The sequence below is a fragment of the Ambystoma mexicanum genome, chromosome 7q (genome assembly GCF_040938575.1).
Source record: "Ambystoma mexicanum isolate Mex_15411 chromosome 7q, UKY_AmexF1_1, whole genome shotgun sequence".
NCBI lineage: Eukaryota > Metazoa > Chordata > Amphibia > Caudata > Ambystomatidae > Ambystoma > Ambystoma mexicanum.
This window is the reverse complement of record NC_090941.1, coordinates 383,052,478-383,071,860: the sequence shown is the minus strand read 5'-3', so window position 1 is coordinate 383,071,860 and position 19,383 is coordinate 383,052,478.

The following is a 19,383-nucleotide window of genomic DNA, read 5'->3' as shown; positions in this document are numbered from 1 at the left end:
CTGAGGACGCTGTCTGTATTGTTTGCTTGCAAGTTTTGAGAATGCGGTGTCCTGAAATGTTCGTAAATAAATAAAATCGAGGTTTCCTGAGAACGGGGTGCCTGTCCGTTTTGTTCGTAGATAAGTTGATAGTGTTCTAAGAACACTCGCGGTGTCCTAAAAGGATCATGAATAAACAAAATGGGGGTGTCCTGAGGACGCTGTCCGTATTGTTCGCTGGCAATTTCAAAGTCTTCTAAGAACACTCGCAGTGTCCTAAAATGTTCGTAAATAATCAAAATGGCGGTGTCCTGAGGACGCTGTCCGTATTGTTCCCTGGTAAATTGAAAGTGTTCTAAGAACACTCCCGGTGTCCTGAAATGTTCGTAAATAAACAAAATGGGGGTGTCCTGAGGACACTGTCCGTATTGTTCGCTAGCAACTTGAAAGTGTTCTAAGAACACTCACGGTGTCCGGAAATCTTCGTAAATAAACAAAATGGGGGTGTCCTGAGGACGCTGTCCGTATTGTTCGCTGACAAGTTGAAAGTGTTCTAAGAACACTCGCGGTGTCCTAAAATGTTTGTAAATAAACAAAATGGGGGTGTCCTGAGGACGGTGTCCGTATTGTTCACTGGCAAGTTGATAGTTTTCTAAGAGTACTCGCGGTGTTCTGAAATGTTCGTAAATAAACAAAATGGTGGGTGTCCTGAGGACGCTGTCCGTATTGTTCGCTGACAAGTTGAAGTGTTCTAAGAACACTCACGGTGTCCTAAAATGTTCGTAAAAAAACAAAATAGGGGTGTCCTGAGAACGCTGTCCGTATTGTTTTCTGGCAAGTTGAAAGTGTTCTAAGAGTACTCGTGGTGTTCTGAAATTTTTGTAAATAAACAAAATGGGGGTGTCCTGAGGACGCTGCCCGTATTGTTCGCTGGCAAGTTCAAAGTCTTCTAAGAACACTCGCAGTGTCCTAAAATGTTCATAAATAAACAAAATGGTGGTGTCCTGAGGACACTGTCCGTATTGTTCGCTGGTAAATAGAAAGTTTTCTAAGAACACTCGTGGTGTCCTGAAATGTTCGTAAATAAACAAAATGGGGGTGTCCTGAGGACGCTGTCCGTATTGTTCGCTGGCAAGTTGAATGTGTTCTAAGAACACTCGCGGTGTCCTGAAATGTTTCTAAATAAACAAAATGGGGGTGTCCTCAGGACGCTGTCCGTATTGTTTGCTGGCAAGTTGAAAGTGTTCTAAGAGTACTCGCGGTGTTCTGAAATGTTCGTAAATAAAGAAAATGGGGGTGTCCTGAGGAGGCTGTCCATATTGTTCGCTGGCAAGTTGATAGTGTTCAAAGATCACTTGCGGTGTCCTGAAATGTTCATAAATAAACAAAATGGGAGTGTACTGAGGACGCTGTCTGTATTGTTCGCTGGCAAGTTCAAAGTGTTCTAACAACACTCGTGTCCCCTAAATGTTTGTAAATAAATGAAAAGTGTGTCTCCTGAGGATGCTGTCCATGTTGTTCGCAAGCAAGCTGAAAGTGTTCTAATAGTACTCGCGGTGTTTTGAAATGTTCGTAAATAAACAAAATGGGGGTGTCCTGAGGATGCTGTCCGTATTGTTCGCTGACAAGTTGAAAGTGTTCTAAGAACACTCGCGGTGTCCTAAAATGTTCGTAAATAAACAAAATGGGGGTGTCCCGATGACGGTGTCCGTATTGTTCACTGGCAAGTTGAAAGTGTTCTAAGAGTACTCGCGGTGTTCTGAAATGTTCGTAAATAAACTAAATGGTGGGTGTCCTGAGGACGCTGTCTGTGTTGTTTGCTGGCAAGTTGAAAGTGTTCTAAGAGTACTTGCAGTGTCCTAAAATGTCGCGGTGTCCTAAAATGTTCGTAAATAAACAAAATGGGGGTGTCCCGATGACGGTGTCCGTATTGTTCACTGGCAAGTTGAAAGTGTTCTAAGAGTACTCGCGGTGTTCTGAAATGTTCGTAAATAAACAAAATGGGGTGTCCTGAGGACGCTGTCTGTATTGTTTGCTTGCAAGTTTTGAGAATGTGGTGTCCTGAAATGTTCGTAAATAAATAAAATCGAGGTGTCCTGAGAACGGTATGCCTGTCCGTTTTGTTCGTAGATGAGTTGATAGTGTTCTAAGAACAATCGCGGTGTCCTAAAAGGATCATGAATAAACAAAATGGGGGTGTCCTGAGGACGCTGTCCGTATTGTTCGCTGGCAAGTTCAAAGTCTTCTAAGAACACTCGCAGTGTCCTAAAATGTTCGTAAATAAACAAAATGGGGGTGTCCTGAGGACACTGTCCGTATTGTTCGCTGGTAAATTGAAAGTGTTCTAAGAACACTCCCGGTGTCCTGAAATGTTCGTAAATAAACAAAATGGGGGTGTCCTGAGGACGCTGTCCGTGTTGTTCACTGGCAAGTTCAATGTGTTCTAAGAACACTCGCGGTGTCCTGAAATGTTTGTAAATAAACAAAATGGGGGTGTCCTGAGGAGGCTGTCCGTATTGTTCGCTGGTAAGTTGAAAGTGTTCTAAGAACACTCGCGGTGTCATGAAATGTTCGTAAATAAAAAAAATGGGGGTGTCCTGAGGACGCTGTCCGTATTGTTCGCTGGCAACTCGAAAGTGTTCTAAGAACACTTGCGGTGTCCTGAAATGTTCGTAAATAAACAAAATGGGGGGTGTCCTGAGGACGCTGTCCATATTGTTCGCTGGCAAGTTGAAAGTGTTCTAAGAACACTCGCTGTGTCCTGAAATGTTCGTAAATAAACAAAATGGGGTTGCCCTAGGATGCTGTCTGTATTGTTCGCTGGTAAGTTGAAAGTGTTCTAAGAACACTCGTGGTGTCCTGAAATGTTCGTAAATAAACAAAATGGGGGTGTCCTGAGGACGCTGTCCGTATTGTTTGCTGGCAACTCAAAAGTGTTCTAAGAACACTCGACGTGTCCTGAAATGTTTGTAAATAAACAAAATGGGGGGTGTCCTGAGGACGCTGTCCGTATTGTTCGCAGACAAGTTGAAAGTGTTCTAAGAACACTTGCGGTGTCCTAAAATGTTTGTAAATAAACAAAATGGGGGTGTCCTGAGGACGCTGTCTGTATTGTTCGCTGGCAAGTTGAATGTGTTCTAAGAGTACTTGTGGTGTTCTGAAATGTTTGTAAATAAACAAAATGGGGTGTCCTGAGGACGCTGTCCGTATTGTTTGCTGGCAGGTTTTGAGAACGCAGTGTACTGAAATGTTCGTAAATAAACAAAATGGAGGTGTCCTGAGAACGGTATGCCTGTCCGTTTTGTTCGTAGATAAGTTGATAGTGTTCTAAGAACACTTGCGGTGTCCTAAAAGGATCATGAATAAACAAAATGGGGGTGTCCTGAGGACGCTGTCCGTATTGTTCGCTGGCAAGTTGAATGTGTTCTAAGAACACTCGCGGTGTCCTGAAATGTTTGTAAATAAACAAAATGGGGGTGTCCTGAGGAAGCTGTCCGTATTGTTTGCTGGCAAGTTGAAAGTGTTCTAATAGTACTCGCGGTGTTCTGAAATGTTCGTAAATAGACAAAATGGGGGTGTCCTGAGGAGGCTGTCCGTATTGTTCGCTGGAAAGTTGATAGTGTTCAAAGATCACTTGCGGGTCCTGAAATGTTCGTAAGTAAACAAAATGCGGGTGTCCTGAGGACGCTGTCCGTATTGTTCGCTGGCAAGTTCAAAGTGTTCTAACAACACTCGTGTCCGCTAAAGGTTCGTAAATAAACAAAATGGGGGTGTCCTGAGGACGCTGTCCGTATTGTTCGCTTGCAAGCTGAAAGTGTTCTAAGAATACTTGCAGTGTCCTAAAATGTCCATAAATAAACGAAAAGGGTGTCTCCTGAGGACGCTGTCCATGTTGTTCGCAAGCAAGCTGAAAGTGTTCTAAGAGTACTCGCGGTGTTCTGAAATGTTCGTAAATAAACAAAATGGGGGTGTCCTGAGGATGCTGTCTGTATTGTTCGCTGACAAGTTGAAAGTGTTCTAAGAACACTCGCAGTGTCCTAAAATGTTCGTAAATAAACAAAATGGGGGTGTCCCGAGGACGGTGTCTGTATTGTTCACTGGCAAATTGAAAGTGTTCTAAGAGTACTGGCGGTGTTCTGAAATGTTCGTAAATAAACAAAATGGTGGGTGTCCTGAGGACGCTGTCCGTGTTGTTTGCTGGCAAGTTGAAAGTGTTCTAAGAGTACTCGTGGTGTTCTGAAATGTTTATAAATAAACAAAATGGGGTGTCCTGAGGACGCTGTCCGTATTGTTTGCTGGAAAGCTTTGAGAATGCGGTGTCCTGAAATGTTCGTAAATAAATGAAATGGATGTGTCCTGAGAACGGTATGCCTGTCCGTTTTGTTTGTAGATAAGTTTATAGTGTTCTAAGAACACTCGCGGTGTCCTAAAAGGATCACGAATAAACAAAATGGGGGTGGCCTGAGGACGCTGTCCGTATTGTTCGCTGGCAAGTTCAAAGTCTTCTAAGAACACTCGCAGTGTCCTAAAATGTTCGTAAATAAACAAACTGGGGGTTTCCTGAGGACACTGTACGTATTGTTCGCTGGTAAATTGAAAGTGTTCTAAGAACACTCCCGGTGTCCTGAAATGTTCGTAAATAAACAAAATGGGGGTGTGCTGAGGACACTGTCCGTATTGTTCGCTGGCAAGTTGAATGTGTTCTAAGAACACTCGCGGTGTCCTGAAATGTTTGTAAATAAACAAAATGGGGGTGTCCTGAGGACGCTGTCCGTATTGTTCGCTGGCAAGTTGAAAGTGTTCTAAGAGTACTCGCGGTGTTCTGAAATGTTCGTAAATAAACGAAAATGGGGTGTCCTGAGGAGGCTGTCCGTATTGTTCGCTGGCAAGTTGATAGTGTTCAAAGATCACTTGCGGTGTCCTGAAATGTTCGTAAATAAACAAAATGGGGGTGTCCTGAGGACGCTGTCCGTATTGTTCGCTGGCAAGTTCAAAGTGTTCTAACAACACTTGTGTCCGCTAAATGTTCGTAAATAAACAAAATGCGGATGTCCTGAGGACGCTCTCCGTATTGTTCGCTTGCAAGCTGAAAGTGTTCTAAGAATACTTGCAGTGTCCTGAAATGTCTGTAAATGAATGAAAATGGTGTCTCCTGAGGACGCTGTCCATGTTGTTCGCAAGCAAGCTGAAAGTGTTCTAAGAACACTCCCGGTGTCCTGAAATATCCTTAAGTAAACAAATTGGGGGTGTCCTGAGGGCGCTGTCCGTATTGTTAGCTGGTAAGATGAAATTGTTCTAAGAACAATTGCGGTGTCCTGAATGTTGTAAAATAAATAAAATGGGGGAGTCCTGAGAACGCGGTGCCCTGAAATGTTCGTAAATATATAAAATGGGGGTGTCCTGAGAACGGTATGCCTGTCCGTTTTGTTCGTAGATAAGTTGATAGTGTTCTAAGAACACACGCGGTGTCCTGAAATGTTTGTAAATAAACAAAATGGGGTGGCCTGAGGACGCTGTCCGTATTGTTCGCTGGCAAGTTGAAAGTGTTCTAAGAACACTCGCGGTGTCCTGAAATGTTCGTAAATAAACAAAATGGGGATGTCCTGAGGACGCTGTCCGTATTGTTCGCTGGCAACTCGAAAGTGTTCTAAGAACACTTGCGGTGTCCTGAAATGTTCGTAAATAAACAAAATGAGGGGTGTCCTTAGGACGCTGTCCATATTGTTCGCTGGCAAGTTGAAAGTGTTCTAAGAACACTCGCGGTGTCCTGAAATGTTCGTAAATAAACAAAATGGGGGTGTCCTGAGGACGCTGTCCTTATTGTTTGCTGGCAATTCAAAAGTGTTCTAAGAACACTTGCGGTGTCCTGAAATGTTCGTAAATAAACAAAATGGGGGGTGTCCTGAGGACGCTGTCCGTATTGTTCGCTGACAAGTTGAAAGTGTTCTAAGAGTACTCGTGGTGTTCTGAAATGTTTGTAAATAAACAAAATGGGGTGTCCTGAGGACGCTGTCCGTATTGTTTGCTGGCAGGTTTTGAGAACGCAGTGTACTGAAATGTTCGTAAATAAATAAAATGGAGGTGTCTGAGAACGGTATTCCTGTCCGTTTTGTTCGTAGATAAGTTAATAGTGTTCTAAGAACACTTGCGGTGTCCTAAAAGGATCATGAATAAACAAAATGGGGGTGTCCTGAGGATGCTGTCTGTATTGTTCGCTGCAAAGTTCAAAGTCTTCTAAGAACACTCGCAGTGTCCTAAAATGTTCGTAAATAAACAAAATGGGGGTGTCCTGACGACACAGTCCGTATTGTTCGCTGGTAAATTGAAAGTGTTCTAAGAACACTTGCGGTGCCTGAAATGTTCGTAAATAAACAAAATGGGGGTGTCCTGAGGACGCTGTCCGTATTGTTCGCTAGCAACTTGAAAGTGTTCTAAGAACACTCACGGTGTCCTGAAATCTTCGTAAATAAACAAAATGGGGTGTCCTGAGGACGCTGTCCGTATTGTTCACTGACAAGTTGAAAGTGTTCTAAGAACACTTGCGGTGTCCTAAAATGTTCGTAAATAAACAAAATGGGGCTGTCCTGAGGATGGTGTCCGTATTGTTCACTGGCAAGTTGATAGTTTTCTAAGAGTACTCGCGGTGTTCTGAAATGTTCGTAAATAAACAAAATGGTGGGTGTCCTGAGGACGCTGTCCGTATTGTTCGCTGACAAGTTGAAAGTGTTCTAAGAACACTCACGATGTCTTAAAATGTTCGTAAATAAACAAAATGGGGGTGTCCTGAGAACGCTGTCCGTATTGTTTTCTGGCAAGTTGAAAGTGTTCTAAGAGTACTCGTGGTGTTCTGAAATGTTTGTAAATAAACAAAATGGGGTGTCCTGAGGACGCTGTCCGTATTGTTTGCTGGCAAGTTTTGAGAATGTGGTGTCCTGAAATGTTCGTAAATAAATAAAATGGAGGTGTCCTGAGAAAGGTATGCCTGTCCGTTTTGTTCGTAGATAAGTTGATAGTGTTCTAAGAACACTCGCGGTGTCCTAAAAGGATCATGAATAAACAAAATGGGGGTGTCCTGAGGACGCTGTCCGTATTGTTCGCTGGCAAGTTCAAAGTCTTCTAAAAACACTCGCAGTGTCCTAAAATGTTCGTAAATAAACAAAAAGGGGGTGTCCTGAGGACGCTGTCCGTATTGTTCGCTGGCAAGTTGAATGTGTTCTAAGAACACTCGCGGTGTCCTGAAATGTTTGTAAATAAACAAAATGGGGGTGTCCTCAGGACGCTGTCCGTATTGTTTGCTGGCAAGTTGAAAGTGTTCTAAGAGTACTCGTGGTGTTCTGAAATGTTTGTAAATAAACAAAATGGGGTGTCCTGAGGACGCTGTCCGTATTGTTTGCTGGAAAGCTTTGAGAATGCGGTGTCCTGAAATGTTCGTAAATAAATGAAATGGATGTGTCCTGAGAACGTTATGCCTGTCCGTTTTGTTTGTAGATAAGTTTATAGTGTTCTAAGAACACTCGCGGTGTCCTAAAAGGATCACGAATAAACAAAATGGGGGTGGCCTGAGGACGCTGTCCGTATTGTTCGCTGGCAAGTTCAAAGTCTTCTAAAAACACTCGCAGTGTCCTAAAATGTTCGTAAATAAACAAACTGGGGGTTTCCTGAGGACACTGTACGTATTGTTCGCTGGTAAATTGAAAGTGTTCTAAGAACACTCCCGGTGTCCTGAAATGTTCGTAAATAAACAAAATGGGGGTGTGCTGAGGACACTGTCCGTATTGTTCGCTGGCAAGTTGAATGTGTTCTAAGAACACTCGCGGTGTCCTGAAATGTTTGTAAATAAACAAAATGGGGGTGTCCTGAGGACGCTGTCCGTATTGTTCGCTGGCAAGTTGAAAGTGTTCTAAGAGTACTCGCGGTGTTCTGAAATGTTCGTAAATAAACGAAAATGGGGTGTCCTGAGGAGGCTGTCCGTATTGTTCGCTGGCAAGTTGATAGTGTTCAAAGATCACTTGCGGTGTCCTGAAATGTTCGTAAATAAACAAAATGGGGGTGTCCTGAGGACGCTGTCCGTATTGTTCGCTGGCAAGTTCAAAGTGTTCTAACAACACTTGTGTCCGCTAAATGTTCGTAAATAAACAAAATGCGGATGTCCTGAGGACGCTCTCCGTATTGTTCGCTTGCAAGCTGAAAGTGTTCTAAGAATACTTGCAGTGTCCTGAAATGTCTGTAAATGAATGAAAATGGTGTCTCCTGAGGACGCTGTCCATGTTGTTCGCAAGCAAGCTGAAAGTGTTCTAAGAACACTCGCGGTGTCCTGAAATATCCTTAAGTAAACAAATTGGGGGTGTCCTGAGGGCGCTGTCCGTATTGTTAGCTGGTAAGATGAAATTGTTCTAAGAACAATTGCGGTGTCCTGAATGTTGTAAAATAAATAAAATGGGGGAGTCCTGAGAACGCGGTGCCCTGAAATGTTCGTAAATATATAAAATGGGGGTGTCCTGAGAACGGTATGCCTGTCCGTTTTGTTCGTAGATAAGTTGATAGTGTTCTAAGAACACACGCGGTGTCCTGAAATGTTTGTAAATAAACAAAATGGGGTGGCCTGAGGACGCTGTCCGTATTGTTCGCTGGCAAGTTGAAAGTGTTCTAAGAACACTTGCGGTGTCCTGAAATGTTCGTAAATAAACAAAATGGGGGTGTCCTAGGACGCTGTCTGTATTGTTCGCTGGTAAGTTGAAAGTGTTCTAAGAACACTCGCGGTGTCCTGAAATGTTCGTAAATAAACAAAATGGGGATGTCCTGAGGACGCTGTCCGTATTGTTCGCTGGCAACTCGAAAGTGTTCTAAGAACACTTGCGGTGTCCTGAAATGTTCGTAAATAAACAAAATGGGGGGTGTCCTGAGGACGCTGTCCATATTGTTCGCTGGCAAGTTGAAAGTGTTCTAAGAACACTCGCGGTGTCCTGAAATGTTCGTAAATAAACAAAATGGGGGTGTCCTGAGGACGCTGTCCTTATTGTTTGCTGGCAACTCAAAAGTGTTCTAAGAACACTTGCGGTGTCCTGAAATGTTCGTAAATAAACAAAATGGGGGTGTCCCGATGACGGTGTCCGTATTGTTCACTGGCAAGTTGAAAGTGTTCTAAGAGTACTCGCGGTGTTCTGAAATGTTCGTAAATAAACAAAATGGGGTGTCCTGAGGACGCTGTCTGTATTGTTTGCTTGCAAGTTTTGAGAATGTGGTGTCCTGAAATGTTCGTAAATAAATAAAATCGAGGTGTCCTGAGAACGGTATGCCTGTCCGTTTTGTTCGTAGATAAGTTGATAGTGTTCTAAGAACAATCGCGGTGTCCTAAAAGGATCATGAATAAACAAAATGGGGGTGTCCTGAGGACGCTGTCCCTATTGTTCGCTTGCAAGCTGAAAGTGTTCTAAGAATACTTGCAGTGTCCTGAAATGTCCGTAAATAAACGAAAAGGGTGTCTCCTGAGGACGCTGTCCATGTTGTTCGCAAGCAAGCTGAAAGTGTTCTAAGAGTACTCGCGGTGTTCTGAAATGTTCGTAAATAAACAAAATGGGGGTGTCCTGAGGCTGCTGTCCGTATTGTTCGCTGACAAGTTGAAAGTGTTCTAAGAACACTCGCGGTGTCCTAAAATGTTCGTAAATAAACAAAATGGGAGTGTCCCGAGGACGTTGTCCGTATTGTTCACTGGCAAGTTGAAAGTGTTCTAAGAGTACTCATGGTGTTCTGAAATGTTTGTAAATAAACAAAATGGGGTGTCCTGAGGACGCTGTCTGTATTGTTTGCTTGCAAGTTTTGAGAATGCGGTGTCCTGAAATGTTCGTAAATAAATAAAATCGAGGTTTCCTGAGAACGGTATGCCTGTCCGTTTTGTTCGTAGATAAGTTGATAGTGTTCTAAGAACACTCGCGGTGTCCTAAAAGGATCATGAATAAACAAAATGGGGGTGTCCTGAGGACGCTGTCCGTATTGTTCGCTGGCAATTTCAAAGTCTTCTAAGAACACTCGCAGTGTCCTAAAATGTTCGTAAATAATCAAAATGGCGGTGTCCTGAGGACGCTGTCCGTATTGTTCCCTGGTAAATTGAAAGTGTTCTAAGAACACTCCCGGTGTCCTGAAATGTTCGTAAATAAATAAAATGGGGGTGTCCTGAGGACACTGTCCGTATTGTTCGCTAGCAACTTGAAAGTGTTCTAAGAACACTCACGGTGTCGGGAAATCTTCGTAAATAAACAAAATGGGGGTGTCCTGAGGACGCTGTCCGTATTGTTCGCTGACAAGTTGAAAGTGTTCTAAGAACACTCGCGGTGTCCTAAAATGTTTGTAAATAAACAAAATGGGGGTGTCCTGAGGACGGTGTCCGTATTGTTCACTGGCAAGTTGATAGTTTTCTAAGAGTACTCGCGGTGTTCTGAAATGTTCGTAAATAAACAAAATGGTGGGTGTCCTGAGGACGCTGTCCGTATTGTTCGCTGACAAGTTGAAGTGTTCTAAGAACACTCACGGTGTCCTAAAATGTTCGTAAAAAAACAAAATAGGGGTGTCCTGAGAACGCTGTCCGTATTGTTTTCTGGCAAGTTGAAAGTGTTCTAAGAGTACTCGTGGTGTTCTGAAATGTTTGTAAATAAACAAAATGGGGGTGTCCTGAGGACGCTGCCCGTATTGTTCGCTGGCAAGTTCAAAGTCTTCTAAGAACACTCGCAGTGTCCTAAAATGTTCATAAATAAACAAAATGGTGGTGTCCTGAGGACACTGTCCGTATTGTTCGCTGGTAAATAGAAAGTGTTCTAAGAACACTCGTGGTGTCCTGAAATGTTCGTAAATAAACAAAATGGGGGTGTCCTGAGGACGCTGTCCGTATTGTTCGCTGGCAAGTTGAATGTGTTCTAAGAACACTCGCGTTGTCCTGAAATGTTTCTAAATAAACAAAATGGGGGTGTCCTCAGGACGCTGTCCGTATTGTTTGCTGGCAAGTTGAAAGTGTTCTAAGAGTACTCGCGGTGTTCTGAAATGTTCGTAAATAAAGAAAATGGGGGTGTCCTGAGGAGGCTGTCCATATTGTTCGCTGGCAAGTTGATAGTGTTCAAAGATCACTTGCGGTGTCCTGAAATGTTCATAAATAAACAAAATGGGAGTGTACTGAGGACGCTGTCTGTATTGTTCGCTGGCAAGTTCAAAGTGTTCTAACAACACTCGTGTCCCCTAAATGTTCGTAAATAAATGAAAAGGGTGTCTCCTGAGGATGCTGTCCATGTTGTTCGCAAGCAAGCTGAAAGTGTTCTAATAGTACTCGCGGTGTTTTGAAATGTTCGTAAATAAACAAAATGGGGGTGTCCTGAGGATGCTGTCCGTATTGTTCGCTGACAAGTTGAAAGTGTTCTAAGAACACTCGCGGTGTCCTAAAATGTTCGTAAATAAACAAAATGGGGGTGTCCCGATGACGGTGTCCGTATTGTTCACTGGCAAGTTGAAAGTGTTCTAAGAGTACTCGCGGTGTTCTGAAATGTTCGTAAATAAACAAAATGGTGGGTGTCCTGAGGACGCTGTCTGTGTTGTTTGCTGGCAAGTTGAAAGTGTTCTAAGAGTACTTGCAGTGTCCTAAAATGTCGCGGTGTCCTAAAATGTTCGTAAATAAACAAAATGGGGGTGTCCCGATGACGGTGTCCGTATTGTTCACTGGCAAGTTGAAAGTGTTCTAAGAGTACTCGCGGTGTTCTGAAATGTTCGTAAATAAACAAAATGGGGTGTCCTGAGGACGCTGTCTGTATTGTTTGCTTGCAAGTTTTGAGAATGTGGTGTCCTGAAATGTTCGTAAATAAATAAAATCGAGGTGTCCTGAGAACGGTATGCCTGTCCGTTTTGTTCGTAGATAAGTTGATAGTGTTCTAAGAACAATCGCGGTGTCCTAAAAGGATCATGAATAAACAAAATGGGGGTGTCCTGAGGACGCTGTCCGTATTGTTCGCTGGCAAGTTCAAAGTCTTCTAAGAACACTCGCAGTGTCCTAAAATGTTCGTAAATAAACAAAATGGGGGTGTCCTGAGGACACTTTCCGTATTGTTCGCTGGTAAATTGAAAGTGTTCTAAGAACACTCCCGGTGTCCTGAAATGTTCGTAAATAAACAAAATGGGGGTGTCCTGAGGACGCTGTCCGTGTTGTTCACTGGCAAGTTCAATGTGTTCTAAGAACACTCGCGGTGTCCTGAAATGTTTGTAAATAAACAAAATGGGGGTGTCCTGAGGAGGCTGTCCGTATTGTTCGCTGGTAAGTTGAAAGTGTTCTAAGAACACTCGCGGTGTCATGAAATGTTCGTAAATAAAAAAAATGGGGGTGTCCTGAGGACGCTGTCCGTATTGTTCGCTGGCAACTCGAAAGTGTTCTAAGAACACTTGCGGTGTCCTGAAATGTTCGTAAATAAACAAAATGGGGGTGTCCTGAGGACGCTGTCCGTATTGTTCGCTGGCAAGTTCAAAGTCTTCTAAAAACACTCGCAGTGTCCTAAAATGTTCGTAAATAAACAAAAAGGGGGTGTCCTGAGGACGCTGTCCGTATTGTTCGCTGGCAAGTTGAATGTGTTCTAAGAACACTCGCGGTGTCCTGAAATGTTTGTAAATAAACAAAATGGGGGTGTCCTCAGGACGCTGTCCGTATTGTTTGCTGGCAAGTTGAAAGTGTTCTAAGAGTACTCGTGGTGTTCTGAAATGTTTGTAAATAAACAAAATGGGGTGTCCTGAGGACGCTGTCCGTATTGTTTGCTGGAAAGCTTTGAGAATGCGGTGTCCTGAAATGTTCGTAAATAAATGAAATGGATGTGTCCTGAGAACGTTATGCCTGTCCGTTTTGTTTGTAGATAAGTTTATAGTGTTCTAAGAACACTCGCGGTGTCCTAAAAGGATCACGAATAAACAAAATGGGGGTGGCCTGAGGACGCTGTCCGTATTGTTCGCTGGCAAGTTCAAAGTCTTCTAAAAACACTCGCAGTGTCCTAAAATGTTCGTAAATAAACAAACTGGGGGTTTCCTGAGGACACTGTACGTATTGTTCGCTGGTAAATTGAAAGTGTTCTAAGAACACTCCCGGTGTCCTGAAATGTTCGTAAATAAACAAAATGGGGGTGTGCTGAGGACACTGTCCGTATTGTTCGCTGGCAAGTTGAATGTGTTCTAAGAACACTCGCGGTGTCCTGAAATGTTTGTAAATAAACAAAATGGGGGTGTCCTGAGGACGCTGTCCGTATTGTTCGCTGGCAAGTTGAAAGTGTTCTAAGAGTACTCGCGGTGTTCTGAAATGTTCGTAAATAAACGAAAATGGGGTGTCCTGAGGAGGCTGTCCGTATTGTTCGCTGGCAAGTTGATAGTGTTCAAAGATCACTTGCGGTGTCCTGAAATGTTCGTAAATAAACAAAATGGGGGTGTCCTGAGGACGCTGTCCGTATTGTTCGCTGGCAAGTTCAAAGTGTTCTAACAACACTTGTGTCCGCTAAATGTTCGTAAATAAACAAAATGCGGATGTCCTGAGGACGCTCTCCGTATTGTTCGCTTGCAAGCTGAAAGTGTTCTAAGAATACTTGCAGTGTCCTGAAATGTCTGTAAATGAATGAAAATGGTGTCTCCTGAGGACGCTGTCCATGTTGTTCGCAAGCAAGCTGAAAGTGTACTAAGAACACTCGCGGTGTCCTGAAATATCCTTAAGTAAACAAATTGGGGGTGTCCTGAGGGCGCTGTCCGTATTGTTAGCTGGTAAGATGAAATTGTTCTAAGAACAATTGCGGTGTCCTGAATGTTGTAAAATAAATAAAATGGGGGAGTCCTGAGAACGCGGTGCCCTGAAATGTTCGTAAATATATAAAATGGGGGTGTCCTGAGAACGGTATGCCTGTCCGTTTTGTTCGTAGATAAGTTGATAGTGTTCTAAGAACACACGCGGTGTCCTGAAATGTTTGTAAATAAACAAAATGGGGTGGCCTGAGGACGCTGTCCGTATTGTTCGCTGGCAAGTTGAAAGTGTTCTAAGAACACTTGCGGTGTCCTGAAATGTTCGTAAATAAACAAAATGGGGGTGTCCTAGGACGCTGTCTGTATTGTTCGCTGGTAAGTTGAAAGTGTTCTAAGAACACTCGCGGTGTCCTGAAATGTTCGTAAATAAACAAAATGGGGATGTCCTGAGGACGCTGTCCGTATTGTTCGCTGGCAACTCGAAAGTGTTCTAAGAACACTTGCGGTGTCCTGAAATGTTCGTAAATAAACAAAATGGGGGGTGTCCTGAGGACGCTGTCCATATTGTTCGCTGGCAAGTTGAAAGTGTTCTAAGAACACTCGCGGTGTCCTGAAATGTTCGTAAATAAACAAAATGGGGGTGTCCTGAGGACGCTGTCCTTATTGTTTGCTGGCAACTCAAAAGTGTTCTAAGAACACTTGCGGTGTCCTGAAATGTTCGTAAATAAACAAAATGGGGGTGTCCCGATGACGGTGTCCGTATTGTTCACTGGCAAGTTGAAAGTGTTCTAAGAGTACTCGCGGTGTTCTGAAATGTTCGTAAATAAACAAAATGGGGTGTCCTGAGGACGCTGTCTGTATTGTTTGCTTGCAAGTTTTGAGAATGTGGTGTCCTGAAATGTTCGTAAATAAATAAAATCGAGGTGTCCTGAGAACGGTATGCCTGTCCGTTTTGTTCGTAGATAAGTTGATAGTGTTCTAAGAACAATCGCGGTGTCCTAAAAGGATCATGAATAAACAAAATGGGGGTGTCCTGAGGACGCTGTCCCTATTGTTCGCTTGCAAGCTGAAAGTGTTCTAAGAATACTTGCAGTGTCCTGAAATGTCCGTAAATAAACGAAAAGGGTGTCTCCTGAGGACGCTGTCCATGTTGTTCGCAAGCAAGCTGAAAGTGTTCTAAGAGTACTCGCGGTGTTCTGAAATGTTCGTAAATAAACAAAATGGGGGTGTCCTGAGGCTGCTGTCCGTATTGTTCGCTGACAAGTTCAAAGTGTTCTAAGAACACTCGCGGTGTCCTAAAATGTTCGTAAATAAACAAAATGGGAGTGTCCCGAGGACGTTGTCCGTATTGTTCACTGGCAAGTTGAAAGTGTTCTAAGAGTACTCATGGTGTTCTGAAATGTTTGTAAATAAACAAAATGGGGTGTCCTGAGGACGCTGTCTGTATTGTTTGCTTGCAAGTTTTGAGAATGCGGTGTCCTGAAATGTTCGTAAATAAATAAAATCGAGGTTTCCTGAGAACGGTATGCCTGTCCGTTTTGTTCGTAGATAAGTTGATAGTGTTCTAAGAACACTCGCGGTGTCCTAAAAGGATCATGAATAAACAAAATGGGGGTGTCCTGAGGACGCTGTCCGTATTGTTCGCTGGCAATTTCAAAGTCTTCTAAGAACACTCGCAGTGTCCTAAAATGTTCGTAAATAATCAAAATGGCGGTGTCCTGAGGACGCTGTCCGTATTGTTCCCTGGTAAATTGAAAGTGTTCTAAGAACACTCCCGGTGTCCTGAAATGTTCGTAAATAAACAAAATGGGGGTGTCCTGAGGAACTGTCCGTATTGTTCGCTAGCAACTTGAAAGTGTTCTAAGAACACTCACGGTGTCGGGAAATCTTCGTAAATAAACAAAATGGGGGTGTCCTGAGGACGCTGTCCGTATTGTTCGCTGACAAGTTGAAAGTGTTCTAAGAACACTCGCGGTGTCCTAAAATGTTTGTAAATAAACAAAATGGGGGTGTCCTGAGGACGGTGTCCGTATTGTTCACTGGCAAGTTGATAGTTTTCTAAGAGTACTCGCGGTGTTCTGAAATGTTCGTAAATAAACAAAATGGTGGGTGTCCTGAGGACGCTGTCCGTATTGTTCGCTGACAAGTTGAAGTGTTCTAAGAACACTCACGGTGTCCTAAAATGTTCGTAAAAAAACAAAATAGGGGTGTCCTGAGAACGCTGTCCGTATTGTTTTCTGGCAAGTTGAAAGTGTTCTAAGAGTACTCGTGGTGTTCTGAAATGTTTGTAAATAAACAAAATGGGGGTGTCCTGAGGACGCTGCCCGTATTGTTCGCTGGCAAGTTCAAAGTCTTCTAAGAACACTCGCAGTGTCCTAAAATGTTCATAAATAAACAAAATGGTGGTGTCCTGAGGACACTGTCCGTATTGTTCGCTGGTAAATAGAAAGTGTTCTAAGAACACTCGTGGTGTCCTGAAATGTTCGTAAATAAACAAAATGGGGGTGTCCTGAGGACGCTGTCCGTATTGTTCGCTGGCAAGTTGAATGTGTTCTAAGAACACTCGCGTTGTCCTGAAATGTTTCTAAATAAACAAAATGGGGGTGTCCTCAGGACGCTGTCCGTATTGTTTGCTGGCAAGTTGAAAGTGTTCTAAGAGTACTCGCGGTGTTCTGAAATGTTCGTAAATAAAGAAAATGGGGGTGTCCTGAGGAGGCTGTCCATATTGTTCGCTGGCAAGTTGATAGTGTTCAAAGATCACTTGCGGTGTCCTGAAATGTTCATAAATAAACAAAATGGGAGTGTACTGAGGACGCTGTCTGTATTGTTCGCTGGCAAGTTCAAAGTGTTCTAACAACACTCGTGTCCCCTAAATGTTCGTAAATAAATGAAAAGGGTGTCTCCTGAGGATGCTGTCCATGTTGTTCGCAAGCAAGCTGAAAGTGTTCTAATAGTACTCGCGGTGTTTTGAAATGTTCGTAAATAAACAAAATGGGGGTGTCCTGAGGATGCTGTCCGTATTGTTCGCTGACAAGTTGAAAGTGTTCTAAGAACACTCGCGGTGTCCTAAAATGTTCGTAAATAAACAAAATGGGGGTGTCCCGATGACGGTGTCCGTATTGTTCACTGGCAAGTTGAAAGTGTTCTAAGAGTACTCGCGGTGTTCTGAAATGTTCGTAAATAAACAAAATGGTGGGTGTCCTGAGGACGCTGTCTGTGTTGTTTGCTGGCAAGTTGAAAGTGTTCTAAGAGTACTTGCAGTGTCCTAAAATGTCGCGGTGTCCTAAAATGTTCGTAAATAAACAAAATGGGGGTGTCCCGATGACGGTGTCCGTATTGTTCACTGGCAAGTTGAAAGTGTTCTAAGAGTACTCGCGGTGTTCTGAAATGTTCGTAAATAAACAAAATGGGGTGTCCTGAGGACGCTGTCTGTATTGTTTGCTTGCAAGTTTTGAGAATGTGGTGTCCTGAAATGTTCGTAAATAAATAAAATCGAGGTGTCCTGAGAACGGTATGCCTGTCCGTTTTGTTCGTAGATAAGTTGATAGTGTTCTAAGAACAATCGCGGTGTCCTAAAAGGATCATGAATAAACAAAATGGGGGTGTCCTGAGGACGCTGTCCGTATTGTTCGCTGGCAAGTTCAAAGTCTTCTAAGAACACTCGCAGTGTCCTAAAATGTTCGTAAATAAACAAAATGGGGGTGTCCTGAGGACACTTTCCGTATTGTTCGCTGGTAAATTGAAAGTGTTCTAAGAACACTCCCGGTGTCCTGAAATGTTCGTAAATAAACAAAATGGGGGTGTCCTGAGGACGCTGTCCGTGTTGTTCACTGGCAAGTTCAATGTGTTCTAAGAACACTCGCGGTGTCCTGAAATGTTTGTAAATAAACAAAATGGGGGTGTCCTGAGGAGGCTGTCCGTATTGTTCGCTGGTAAGTTGAAAGTGTTCTAAGAACACTCGCGGTGTCATGAAATGTTCGTAAATAAAAAAAATGGGGGTGTCCTGAGGACGCTGTCCGTATTGTTCGCTGGCAACTCGAAAGTGTTCTAAGAACACTTGCGGTGTCCTGAAATGTTCGTAAATAAACAAAATGGGGGGTGTCCTGAGGACGCTGTCCATATTGTTCGCTGGCAAGTTTAAAGTGTTCTAAGAACACTCGCTGTGTCCTGAAATGTTCGTAAATAAACAAAATGGGGTTGCCCTAGGATGCTGTCTGTATTGTTCGCTGGTAAGTTGAAAGTGTTCTAAGAACACTCGCGGTGTCCTGAAATGTTCGTAAATAAACAAAATGGGGGTGTCCTGAGGACGCTGTCCGTATTGTTTGCTGGCAACTCAAAAGTGTTCTAAGAACACTCGCGGTGTCCTGAAATGTTTGTAAATAAACAAAATGGGGGGTGTCCTGAGGACGCTGTCCGTATTGTTCGCAGACAAGTTGAAAGTGTTCTAAGAACACTTGCGGTGTCCTAAAATGTTTGTAAATAAACAAAATGGGGGTGTCCTGAGGACGCTGTCTGTATTGTTCGCTGGCAAGTTGAATGTGTTCTAAGAGTACTTGTGGTGTTCTGAAATGTTTGTAAATAAACAAAATGGGGTGTCCTGAGGACGCTGTCCGTATTGTTTGCTGGCAGGTTTTGAGAACGCAGTGTACTGAAATGTTCGTAAATAAACAAAATTGAGGTGTCCTGAGAACGGTATGCCTGTCCGTTTTGTTCGTAGATAAGTTGATAGTGTTCTAAGAACACTTGCGGTGTCCTAAAAGGATCATGAATAAACAAAATGGGGGTGTCCTGAGGACGCTGTCCGTATTGTTCGCTGGCAAGTTGAATGTGTTCTAAGAACACTCGCGGTGTCCTGAAATGTTTGTAAATAAACAAAATGGGGGTGTCCTGAGGAAGCTGTCCGTATTGTTTGCTGGCAAGTTGAAAGTGTTCTAATAGTACTCGCGGTGTTCTGAAATGTTCGTAAATAGACAAAATGGGGGTGTCCTGAGTAGGCTGTCCGTATTGTTCGCTGGAAAGTTGATAGTGTTCAAAGATCACTTGCGGGTCCTGAAATGTTCGTAAGTAAACAAAATGCGGGTGTCCTGAGGACGCTGTCCGTATTGTTCGCTGGCAAGTTCAAAGTGTTCTAACAACACTCGTGTCTGCTAAAGGTTCGTAAATAAACAAAATGGGGGTGTCCTGAGGACGCTGTCCGTATTGTTCGCTTGCAAGCTGAAAGTGTTCTAAGAATACTTGCAGTGTCCTAAAATGTCCATAAATAAACGAAAAGGGTGTCTCCTGAGGACGCTGTCCATGTTGTTCGCAAGCAAGCTGAAAGTGTTCTAAGAGTACTCGCGGTGTTCTGAAATGTTCGTAAATAAACAAAATGGGGGTGTCCTGAGGATGCTGTCTGTATTGTTCGCTGACAAGTTGAAAGTGTTCTAAGAACACTCGCAGTGTCCTAAAATGTTCGTAAATAAACAAAATGGGGGTGTCCCGAGGACGGTGTCTGTATTGTTCACTGGCAAATTGAAAGTGTTCTAAGAGTACTGGCGGTGTTCTGAAATGTTCGTAAATAAACAAAATGGTGGGTGTCCAGAGGACGCTGTCCGTGTTGTTTGCTGGCAAGTTGAAAGTGTTCTAAGAGTACTCGTGGTGTTCTGAAATGTTTGTAAATAAACAAAA